At 48.7% G+C, this 9,606-nt stretch overlaps 1 long non-coding RNA gene across 1 annotated transcript; it reads left to right on the top strand.

Moving 5' to 3' along the window:
* Nucleotides 1-1,876: 1,876 nt before the first annotated feature.
* Nucleotides 1,877-6,813, top strand: LOC121133016. Its single transcript, XR_005869745.1, has 2 exons — nucleotides 1,877-2,467; nucleotides 6,341-6,813. It is a non-coding gene; the product is annotated as an uncharacterized LOC121133016 (long non-coding RNA).
* The last annotated feature ends 2,793 nt before the right edge of the window (nucleotides 6,814-9,606 follow it).

Here is a 9,606-nt window from a genome sequence, read left to right as displayed (position 1 = left end):
ATTCTGGTGGACGTGTGGCATTGGTAGAACAACATTTGCTGCTCTTCCTGACCCTGCCTGGACCAGAGAAGGGGCTTGGAGGTATCTTCCCAGAGCGAGTACAGTAGGAGTCACACTGTCCCCGACCGAAGCCGCCCCGATGCCCTCTTCCACCCAGCGGCATTTGCAACTGTACAGGGACTTGAGTGAAGGCGGGTACCGTGCTCATTGGGCTGGTGTCACACAGGAATGGGTTAAAACGGCAGCTTGGAGAGGCCATCCAAACACAGCTCCCTGGGGGCCGGAGTCTGGAGAAAAGGGTGGGTGCCAGCTGCCTCTCTGTTAAATAGGGACAGAACCCCAGGGGGACCCTCTCTCAGCTTGGCTGACGTGGTTACGCCGCCGAGGCTGTCAGCCAGAGACAAGCAACAACTGCTGTGGGCGGTCAGTACAGGGGCTGACAGTGGAGACGGCACACAGCGGATTGATGGGCTTACTTGATTTGGTGAGTGCCGTAGGGTGCTAGTGCTCGCTAAGGAAAAGGTCTCTCCTTCATTTCTGTCCACCCAACTCTAGCTTTGTCTTCCCCAGGTGAGTCGGACCCCAGGGTCTCTCTTCCTGTACTTGCTCTTTTCTAGATAAGAGCTGGGACAAAGGATTTTTGGGGGGGGGGATATGAGATATACATACATACATACATACATATACATGTGTGTGTGATTGTGAGTGTGTGTGTGTGTGTGGTATATGAACATGCATATGGCGCACATTCAGGTACCTTACTTCAAGCTCCAGGTCAACGCAGCCCTTTTCAAGGAACTATAGGCAGTTGCCGTCTGCCTCTGTCTCCAATTTGCTCAGCATGGTTTAAGATGAACCTGTCTTCCTGAGGGTGGTCCCTTAACTAAATGGTCATTGGCCTGCCCAACTGGCATCCTGGGCCAGATAATTTCATCCTTTTGAGTAGCTTTTCCTTGGAGTCTTTACTACTGCTCTATTAAAAAGATCGTCAGGCCGGAGTTGTAGCTCAGCTGGTAGAGCACTAATGTAGCAGACACACAGTCCTGGCTTCAATTGCCAGCGCTGCACAGACTGATCGTGGTGGCACACTCCTTTAATGCTAGCACTCAGATAGTGCAGCCAAAAGACTCGAAAGTTTGAGTTTGAGGCCATTCTGGGAGATGTGACACCCTGTGTTGGGGGGGTAGGGTTGGGGATGGGCAGGATTGTGTTTTTTTTTTTTTTCTGTAGGAGCCGTTACATGGAAACGTCATTGACTATTGAACGTGATCATCAAACTATTCCCGAGTTCAGAGAGTTATACAATAATGCAGGGTGGATTGGATGTTGGGGGGAAAAGACAAAGGAGTAACTTTTGGGGTAGAAGGGTTTGGCATCAGGTAAGTCTTAGGCCTGCCCACCCCCACCCGTGCTGACTGTTTCCTGTTTCCTCAGCAGCTCTTCGTGGCCTTCCACAGCCTGATGTTGGCTATTCCCAGGCTGCACGCGTTGCTGCCTTACAATGCTGTTGCACAGCCCCAGGAGTTCAGCTTATTCCTCGGCATGCTAACAGGGGCTCCGGAGGGCTGGGGACAGCCTGGAGCCTGCATCTGCCCAGCCCTTACAGGGTGGCCCTTGCCTTGCCTGGTGGCCCCCAGATTTCAAGTGGCAACTGCTTTCACTTTCCCATCAAGAGACCTATAGCCGGGCGTTGGTGGTGCATGCCTTTAATCCCAGCACTTGGGAGGCGGAGGCAGGCGGATCTCTGTGAGTTCGAGGACAGCCTGGTCTACAGAGTGAGTTCCAGGACAGCCTCCAAAGCCACAGAGAAACCTTGCCTCGAAAAACCAGAAAAAGAGAGAGAGAGAGAGAGAGAGAGAGAGAGAGAGAGAGAGAGAGAGAGAGAGAGAGAGAGAGAGAGAGAGAGAGAGAGAGAGAGACCTATAAATGCTCCCCCAGCCAGAGCATGTGGGGCTCTGGCTGCTCACGACTGACCCCCAGTCTGCCTCATTCAGAGGATCTGTGGGTCTCTGTCAGATCTGGGTGTTGGGGACCCATGGAAGAGAGACCAGAAACAGAGAAGGGGATTCCAACCAAGGGGCAGCGGGCAACGCTGGGACCCTGGTGAGTAGCCGTTTCCGTCCCTGCAAGGCTTGGCTAACCAGTGCTGACAAGGCCACTTGTATTGATGCTCTGACCCTGTAGTTTTCTGCATCGTCCAGTGTTTGAACCACTTCTCTTTTCTTCCTCTTCTCCCCCGGGGGCTGTCCACTACTCAGCCTTTTCTTTCCTAGCTGTCAATCCCTGAATCCTAGTGTAGCAGACGGGGACATGGAAGACCTGTGTCCCTTGAGCACCCTGGCTTTGTCTTTCTGTATACGACCACCTGGAATCTATTGGCCATCTGATTGCGGCTCTGTGAGCGCCTCCTCCACCTGCACGATGGAGAGGGACTAGCTCCCGGCTCCTCCCTGTGCCACAGCACTCGGTAGGTGTCTGCTCCTCATTATTAGTGAGCAATAGACAAGCCAAATGTGTAGCCCCAGCTGCCGAGCTCTGGTGCCCAGGCTTTGTGTTCAGAGGGTTCCCTAGAGGTGATAGTGCCTTTAGAAATCATAATTCTAGAAGTAGCCTAGAAGTGTCATCAGAATCACCTGATGGTCACTGTGTTGGGGCTAGTTTTGATGGATTAGTCACTGTAGCACAACTCACGTATCCTGACAAGAAGTTGGCAAAAAGAAGAAAGGTTAGCTGGGTGTGGTGGTTTAATCTTAGTACTCTGGAAGCAGAGACAAGGAAAGTTCAATGCCGGCCTGGTCTACACAGTGAGTTCCAGGACAGCCAGGACTATGTAGAGAGCCTGTCTTAAAACCATCCATCCATCCAACCAACCAACCAACCAACCAACCAACCAACCAACCAACCAGGTCCAAATTTAAAAGCATTTAGACATCAGGGCTGGGAATGTAGCTCCATTGGCGGAGTACCTGTACAGCATACACAAAGCCCTGTGTTTGATCACCAGCATTGCGTCAATAGTCAGAAAACAAAGGCAGGAAGACCAGAAGTTCAAGACCATTCTTGATTACGTAACAAGTTTAAAACCAGCCTGGGCTACATGAGATTTGAGAGAGAGAAAGAGGTGGGGTAGGGTCTGTGACTGACTGATAAATGTTTCAGCACTTGCCACAATAAACTAGTAAAATGTAACAGCCAGGCAGTGGTGGCACATGCTTTTAATGCGGGAGGCAGAGGCAGGCCTGGTCTACACAGAAAGTTCCAGGGCAGCCCGGGAAACACAGAGAAATCTTGTCACAAACAAACAGAAAAGAAATGATGGGAGGCAGAGTCAGGTAAATCTCTGTAAGTTTGAAGCCGGACTGGTCTACAGAGCGAGTTCCAGGACAGCCAAGGCTATAATGAGAAACTCTGACTCGAAAAACAAAACAAAGCAAGAAAAGAGAAAGAAAGAGAAGAAAGTTAATAAAATGAACACTTCTTATTGCCTCATCAAAACTATTCTCGCTGTGTGTGCCGGCACATGTCTATAACCCCAGTACTTAGGAGGCTGAAGCAGAAGAATCTCAACTTGTGAGGCTTCTTGAGATTGTCTCAGAGAATGATGGGGGCTAGTACGGGACCTCGAGTGGTCAGGTGTTTCCCTAGCATAGATGAAGCTTTGCCGTTAATTTCCAGCACGCATAAAATAAGGCTTAGGTGTGCATGGCTGTAATCCTGGCACCTGAGAGATGGAGACAGAGACTCAAAAACACAAGGTCATTTTCGACTTCATAGAGAATAAGAGGTCAGCCTGCAATACACGAGACTCATTAAAAAAAATCCAGAGGTGGAAAAAATATAAATAAAAAAAATCCTGCCAAGTGTGCTTGGCACAAGCCTTTATTCCCAGCTCTTGGGAGGCAGAGGTAGGCAGATATCTATGACTTCAATGCCAGCCTGCTCTACAAAGAGATTTCCAGGACAGCCAGGGTTGTTACACAGAGAAACCCTGTCTGAAAAAAACAAAACAAAACAAACAAACAAATAAATAAATAAATAAAATCCCACTGCTAAGGAATACTGACAGCAAGAGAAATAGTCTTCCCTAAGGGCTATCTAATACCAAATAATCAGTCCTGGAAACAGATATAAGTAATATTATACAAACCCAGAAGGCTATATATATATGTATGTGTGTGTGTGTGTGTGTGTGTATAATATATATATGTTTATATGTATATGCATGTAACAATTGTTTAAAAAGAGGCCATGAATTAAAAGAGAGCAAGGAGGGGATAACGGGGGGGGGGTGGGGGGAGGGCACGGGAAGAGGGGAGGGAAAGAGAGAGGGACCTGAAACTGACTTGTGAAGTAACCTTGTTTCTTATCTAAATTTAAACTGGAAAATAAAATATAAAAAAAAAAAGAGAGAGAGAGAGCAAGGAGAGGCATATGGGAAGATTTGGAGGGAGGAAAGGGAATTTCAGGAAAATAATGTAATTCTAATTTCAAAATTACAAGAAATTAATTTTAAAAACCCCCAGTGAAATTACCCCCTCCATGAATGCCCAAACGTAAGGAATACAATGGCAGCTCCTATAGCAAGATACATTGCCTTTATTTACCTTGGGTACCTGCCCCAGAGAGAATTCTGATATCCAAGACACAACTTTGTATAAAAACTTTCTTTGATGAAGTATGTGAACAAGGCCTCCTTCTGGTTTCTTGCTGGGCTGTGTTAGTAGGATGTGAGCATCCAAGAGGAGAGTGGGCCTAGAGTCTGTGGCCCACTGGCTCTCCTTCCTGGGCCACCTGAGGTCCAGTCAGGTAGCTTCTTACAGATCTTCATCTCCATTTTCTCCTCCCCCTGAGGCTGGGGCAAAGTGATGGTTTCTAGCTGTTACTGTGGCCGAGCTGTTTGGTGATGGGGAATGTTCTTCTGTGTGTATGTTTGTCTTATTGGTTGATGAATGCAACACTGGTTGGCCAGGCAGGACAAGAGACAAAGAGGATTCTTGGGAAGTGTAGGCAGAGAGGAGTCGTCATGTGATCCCGGGAAGTGACATAGCTGGGCAGAAACTGCCACTAGTTAACCATAGAGATCTGGAGGTCTGTACAGACAGGCAGGAAGTGACATAGCTGGGCAGAGTCAGAATATACAGAACTAGGCCAAGAAAGCTCACGGAACAGTTTGGTGTCATTTCTTATGTGTTCCCTTAACTCTGCCCACCTGCTGTGAATGGTCCCTTTATTTTGCTCTGTCTGGTAACCTTCATTATACGCTATTGTCTTCATGCATAAACCGTGACTTTCTGTCATGGTACAGACTGTCACCCTGCCTCCCCAGCCAGCCTTCACTCTCTAGTGGCCCCTTTTCTCATGGCTGTCCTGTCCTGTAGCTCATTCCACGTTCTTTAGACACTCTCTTAGATACCCCCTCCTCCGACCATTTCAGATGGGCATGCTCATCCACATAGAGAGGATGGGGTGGATGGAAAGAGATGCAGGTAGATATGTAATAATGCCGTCTTGCTTTTAACTTTTTAAATTATACAGGATCTCCTTTTTCATTTCTTGCTTTTCTTTTTTAACTGAAGGTGGAACATGTTAGGCAAATACTTTACCACTAAGCTATATCACCAGGGCAATTAAGCAATATTTCTACTCACTCACTCACACACACACCACACACACACACACACACACACACACACACACACACACACACAAGCTTAAATAATAATAGTAACAGTGGGTATATGTGTATGAAATGAACACCCACCTAGACCACTCAAACTACCTGAAAGAGACAGAGACCAGCTTAGGCACCTGGAAAGGGACACTCTCCATCCTGTTGAGCTGCCTGCAGGCTGTGAGGTGTGCTCCGGGTGTTCAGTTTCAGAAGTGGTCACCCATGTGGGGTGGGCTTTTGGTGACACAGCTGTCTTTGAGTCATTCTCCCCTGAAAGTAACCCCTCACCCACACACCTGTAAGTATCCCCAGTAAAATTCACTTGTTCACCAACCTGGACTTTGGTGGCATCCTTCCTTTGGGCTGTCATTTGTTCCCTGTCTGAGATGAGACTTTGTGCCTCCACAGGAATAGTGTCACGCAACAGCATAAAGTCCCCAGGACCACACCCTTCCTACTCATGAGACATGACCACTAGTTAAGTTTCAATGTAGTATCAAAGAGCACCTGGAGTAATTCCCTCAAAATGCTTCTTTTCATGTATATGTTTGCAAAGAGAGACTTCTCCCATATTTTTTCAAACAAATCATGCTATGCAGTTCTGGCTGGCCTAGAACTCACTAGATAGCCCAGGCTGACCTTGAATTTGTGGCCATCCTTCTGTCTCAGCCTCTCAAGTGATGGGATTACAGACATGTGTCCCTTCATGTTCTTCAAGACACATGATGAAGCAGGTTGAATACAGAGACACATATGAGAAGGCAGATGGCTTCTAAGTAAGACAGACTTGCAGGTGGGTAAAACAATGTCACCCTTCTCGTAGTTGTGTTTTGTTTGGGAATCTAGCTACATTTAATCAAATATGTTATTTGCTTCTTAAATATATTATGCTTGATAAAATGCACTCAAGTTTGTTTAGTGGGGTGTCTCAGCGGTTAAGTGAGCTCAGTACTCTTGCACAGGTAAGCCTTAAACTCTTGATTCACTTGCCAAAGGCTTCAGCACTACAACCATGCCTGGCAGAAACCCAAAGGAGCAAGCATTAAAATAAAGTAAATTATATTTTTTCAGATAAAAGAATAACAGCGACTCATTACATATGAACATATTTTATTAAACAATTAAACAGATTTTTAAATTTTTCATGTGTAAGCGTGTTTGCCTGGCTGGGTGATGATGACACACGCCTTTGATCCCAGCCCTAGGGAGGCAGAGGCAGGTGGATCTCTGTGAGTTTGAGGCCAGCCTGGACTACAGTGCTAGTTCCAGGACAGCCAGGGCTACATACAGAGAAACCTTGTCTCACAAAAAAAAGAAAGAAAGAAAAGAAGACCTACATATGTGTATGTGTACCGTGTGTATATAGCCACTGTAAAATACATCCGAGCTCTAGAACTGGAGTTACAGACCATTGTGAACTGAGACATGGATGCTGGGACCCAGGAGGTACCTCCCCAAATGCAATAAGAGCTTTTAACCACCGACCTGTCTCTCTGACCCTAGCTTATTCTAGTTTTTTAGTTACTTGTTGGGGGCTGTTTCTAGGAACGGAGGTCTCAACGTCAAAGTGAGTCGGCGGGGGGGGGGGGAGGATGGGGGGAGTGGTACTGAATTCAGAGAATTCTTCCTCAGTCCTGCAGGTTGCCTGGAACCAAGGTGGCAGGCCTCTCCTTATCAGGACTCTACTGCTTATCTCCTCAGTGGAGGAAGCATTTACTGGAAGCCTTTCAAGGGGGACAGCTCTTTGGCTGTGGAGCTGGTGGATGTCTCTTCGAGCCTCTGAGGGAGCGGAGAAAAAGGGGGCCTCTGGCAAGGAGGAAGTGCCCAGCCCAGCAGAAGCTCAGTCTGCTTTCCCTCCCTTCGGGGCTATGGGTATCATGCTTACAGTGCCCGAGTGGCAACGGATGCAGAGAGTGAAACAGGTCAGACTCAGGGACTCTGATCCCCGGCTCAGCTCTGGTCCAAGGATGGGAACTGTTTTGACCTATGAGATGCTTCTTGTGGAGAGAGGAAGCTTCAAGAATCGTCCTTTTTCTTAAGACACTTCTTAGCAAAGACTATGCCAAGTACAGGCTATAAAGATAAAAGACGGCCCAGCTTTCATCTGGGACATGACCCTTTCTATTTTGGAATCAATGAAGCCTGAGGCTTGTTAGGGCAGTGGGTGGCGACGACCTTGTGCCCCTGTTGGATGTCTCCTTCCATCTTGGAACTGCGGGGCAGACTTCTGGGCCCTAAGGAGGGTTCTTTCTGGCTCCGGGCACTGGGGTTGACTCAGGGGCAGTATGAGGCGGATGCCATGGGAAAGGGCTTGTCTGAGGGGAAGGCCTGAGGTTCCTGGAAAGAAACGATCTCACTTCCTCATTTCTCTGGCTGATGTGACACTGCCTTCCCTGGGGACCTTGGCAACTTCTGGTCCTGGCCCATCGAAGCTGGAGACACTACAGAGACCAGAGGCAAGGTGGTCCAAAGGAATGCAGGAATCCCTCCTATCCTAATCCCCAGGGCCTGGGGGAGGCAGAGGCTGGTACAAGCTAGGACTGTGTTTTTACCACCAAAGCCCTTCTGAAGTGGGAGGGCAGGCTATATGAATTATGGGTTTGGCCCAGCTGGGGAAGGGGTTGAGCTGAGAGCCCCAGGCCTCACACTGCTTTAGGGTAGATAAAGAGGGAGGGAAAGAGAGAGATCAAAGGAGGCTGCTGGTGAGCTCACCCCTTACACACCCGTGTCCAGGCTCTAAGTCCCAGTGGCTGCCGTGTCAAGACAGATGATATTTATAAGTAAGGAGGGGGTTTCGCTTTTTTCAAGCCTCTTCTCTACCCCTTCTCTCATTGGAAGCAAGCCAGCACACCTCCTCTGCACAGCCTAGTAGTCCTCTCAGTGCTGGGCTTTCCTCACATCTTCCAGAAAGTTCCTTTCTAGTTCTATCTCTGTTGCTTTCTCCTGCCCAGCCCAGGTTGTCCTGAAGGTCAGTGGCGGCTTCCACGACCTGCTCCTGTGGGGATGGACGGTCTGTGCCTGCCGCTGCCAGGCTTCCGGGTCTATGGATACTTTGTTACAACCTCTGAAGACGATTGACCCCAAAGTCCTGGGAGAGGGGTGGGACCGAGGGTCAGGCCACACATGAATCACTCAGCAGCTCATCACGGTAGACTCTGGATACTTCTCTTCCCATGGCGTCCTTGCTCCTCAGGCAGGGCTGGCAGGCCCTCTGTCCCTGCCTGCTCCTCACGCCGGCTTTGAAAACCCCTTAGCTCTCCCTGGTGTTGGGGCCTTTCCCAGATCTCTACCGGCCTCCTTGGGAAGTCCCTCAGCTTGCACGTGTGGCTCTCAGTGAGAGAACCCCAGCGGAGCCCAGCTTGATCTGAGACTGCCTGTGTCCCTTAGAACTACCCGTCTCACTGGGGCCACAGAGGCTGGCTGTGGGGTATGCAGGGTCAGGAACGGCCCGGCCAAGCCCCTGTCTACCCTGTCACTTCCCAAGCTCAGGGCTGGGGGCTTAGACCACTCCTGGAAACTATCCTCAACCACCTAAACCCCAACAATGTTTTCCCTCAAAACAGACTCTTTGTGATCATTATTACTCTGTCAACAGATACGTTGGTAATGAAATGTCTTAGTAATAAAATTTTGTAAGCAAGTATTTACAGGCGATTGCTATGGTCCGTATATTATGATTCCAAGCTTCTTCTTCTTCTTCTTCTTCTTCTCTCTCTCTCTCTCTCTCTCTCTCTCTCTCTCTCTCTCTCTCTCTCTCTCTCTCTCTCTCTCTCTCTCTCACACACACACACACACACATCTGTCTGAGACAGGGTCTTTTGCATCCAGGCAGGCCTTGAACTGGCTTATGTAGCTAAGGAGGATTCCTTTGTCTCCACCTGTCGAGGGCTGACATCACAGGCACGTGGGGCTCCTGTGGTCCTGGGGACTTTGTG

This window comes from Mesocricetus auratus, unplaced genomic scaffold (assembly GCF_017639785.1).
Source record: "Mesocricetus auratus isolate SY011 unplaced genomic scaffold, BCM_Maur_2.0 Super-Scaffold_100019, whole genome shotgun sequence".
NCBI lineage: Eukaryota > Metazoa > Chordata > Mammalia > Rodentia > Cricetidae > Mesocricetus > Mesocricetus auratus.
The sequence above is the reverse complement of the archived record's forward strand: the minus strand, read 5'-3'. Positions and strand labels throughout refer to the sequence as shown.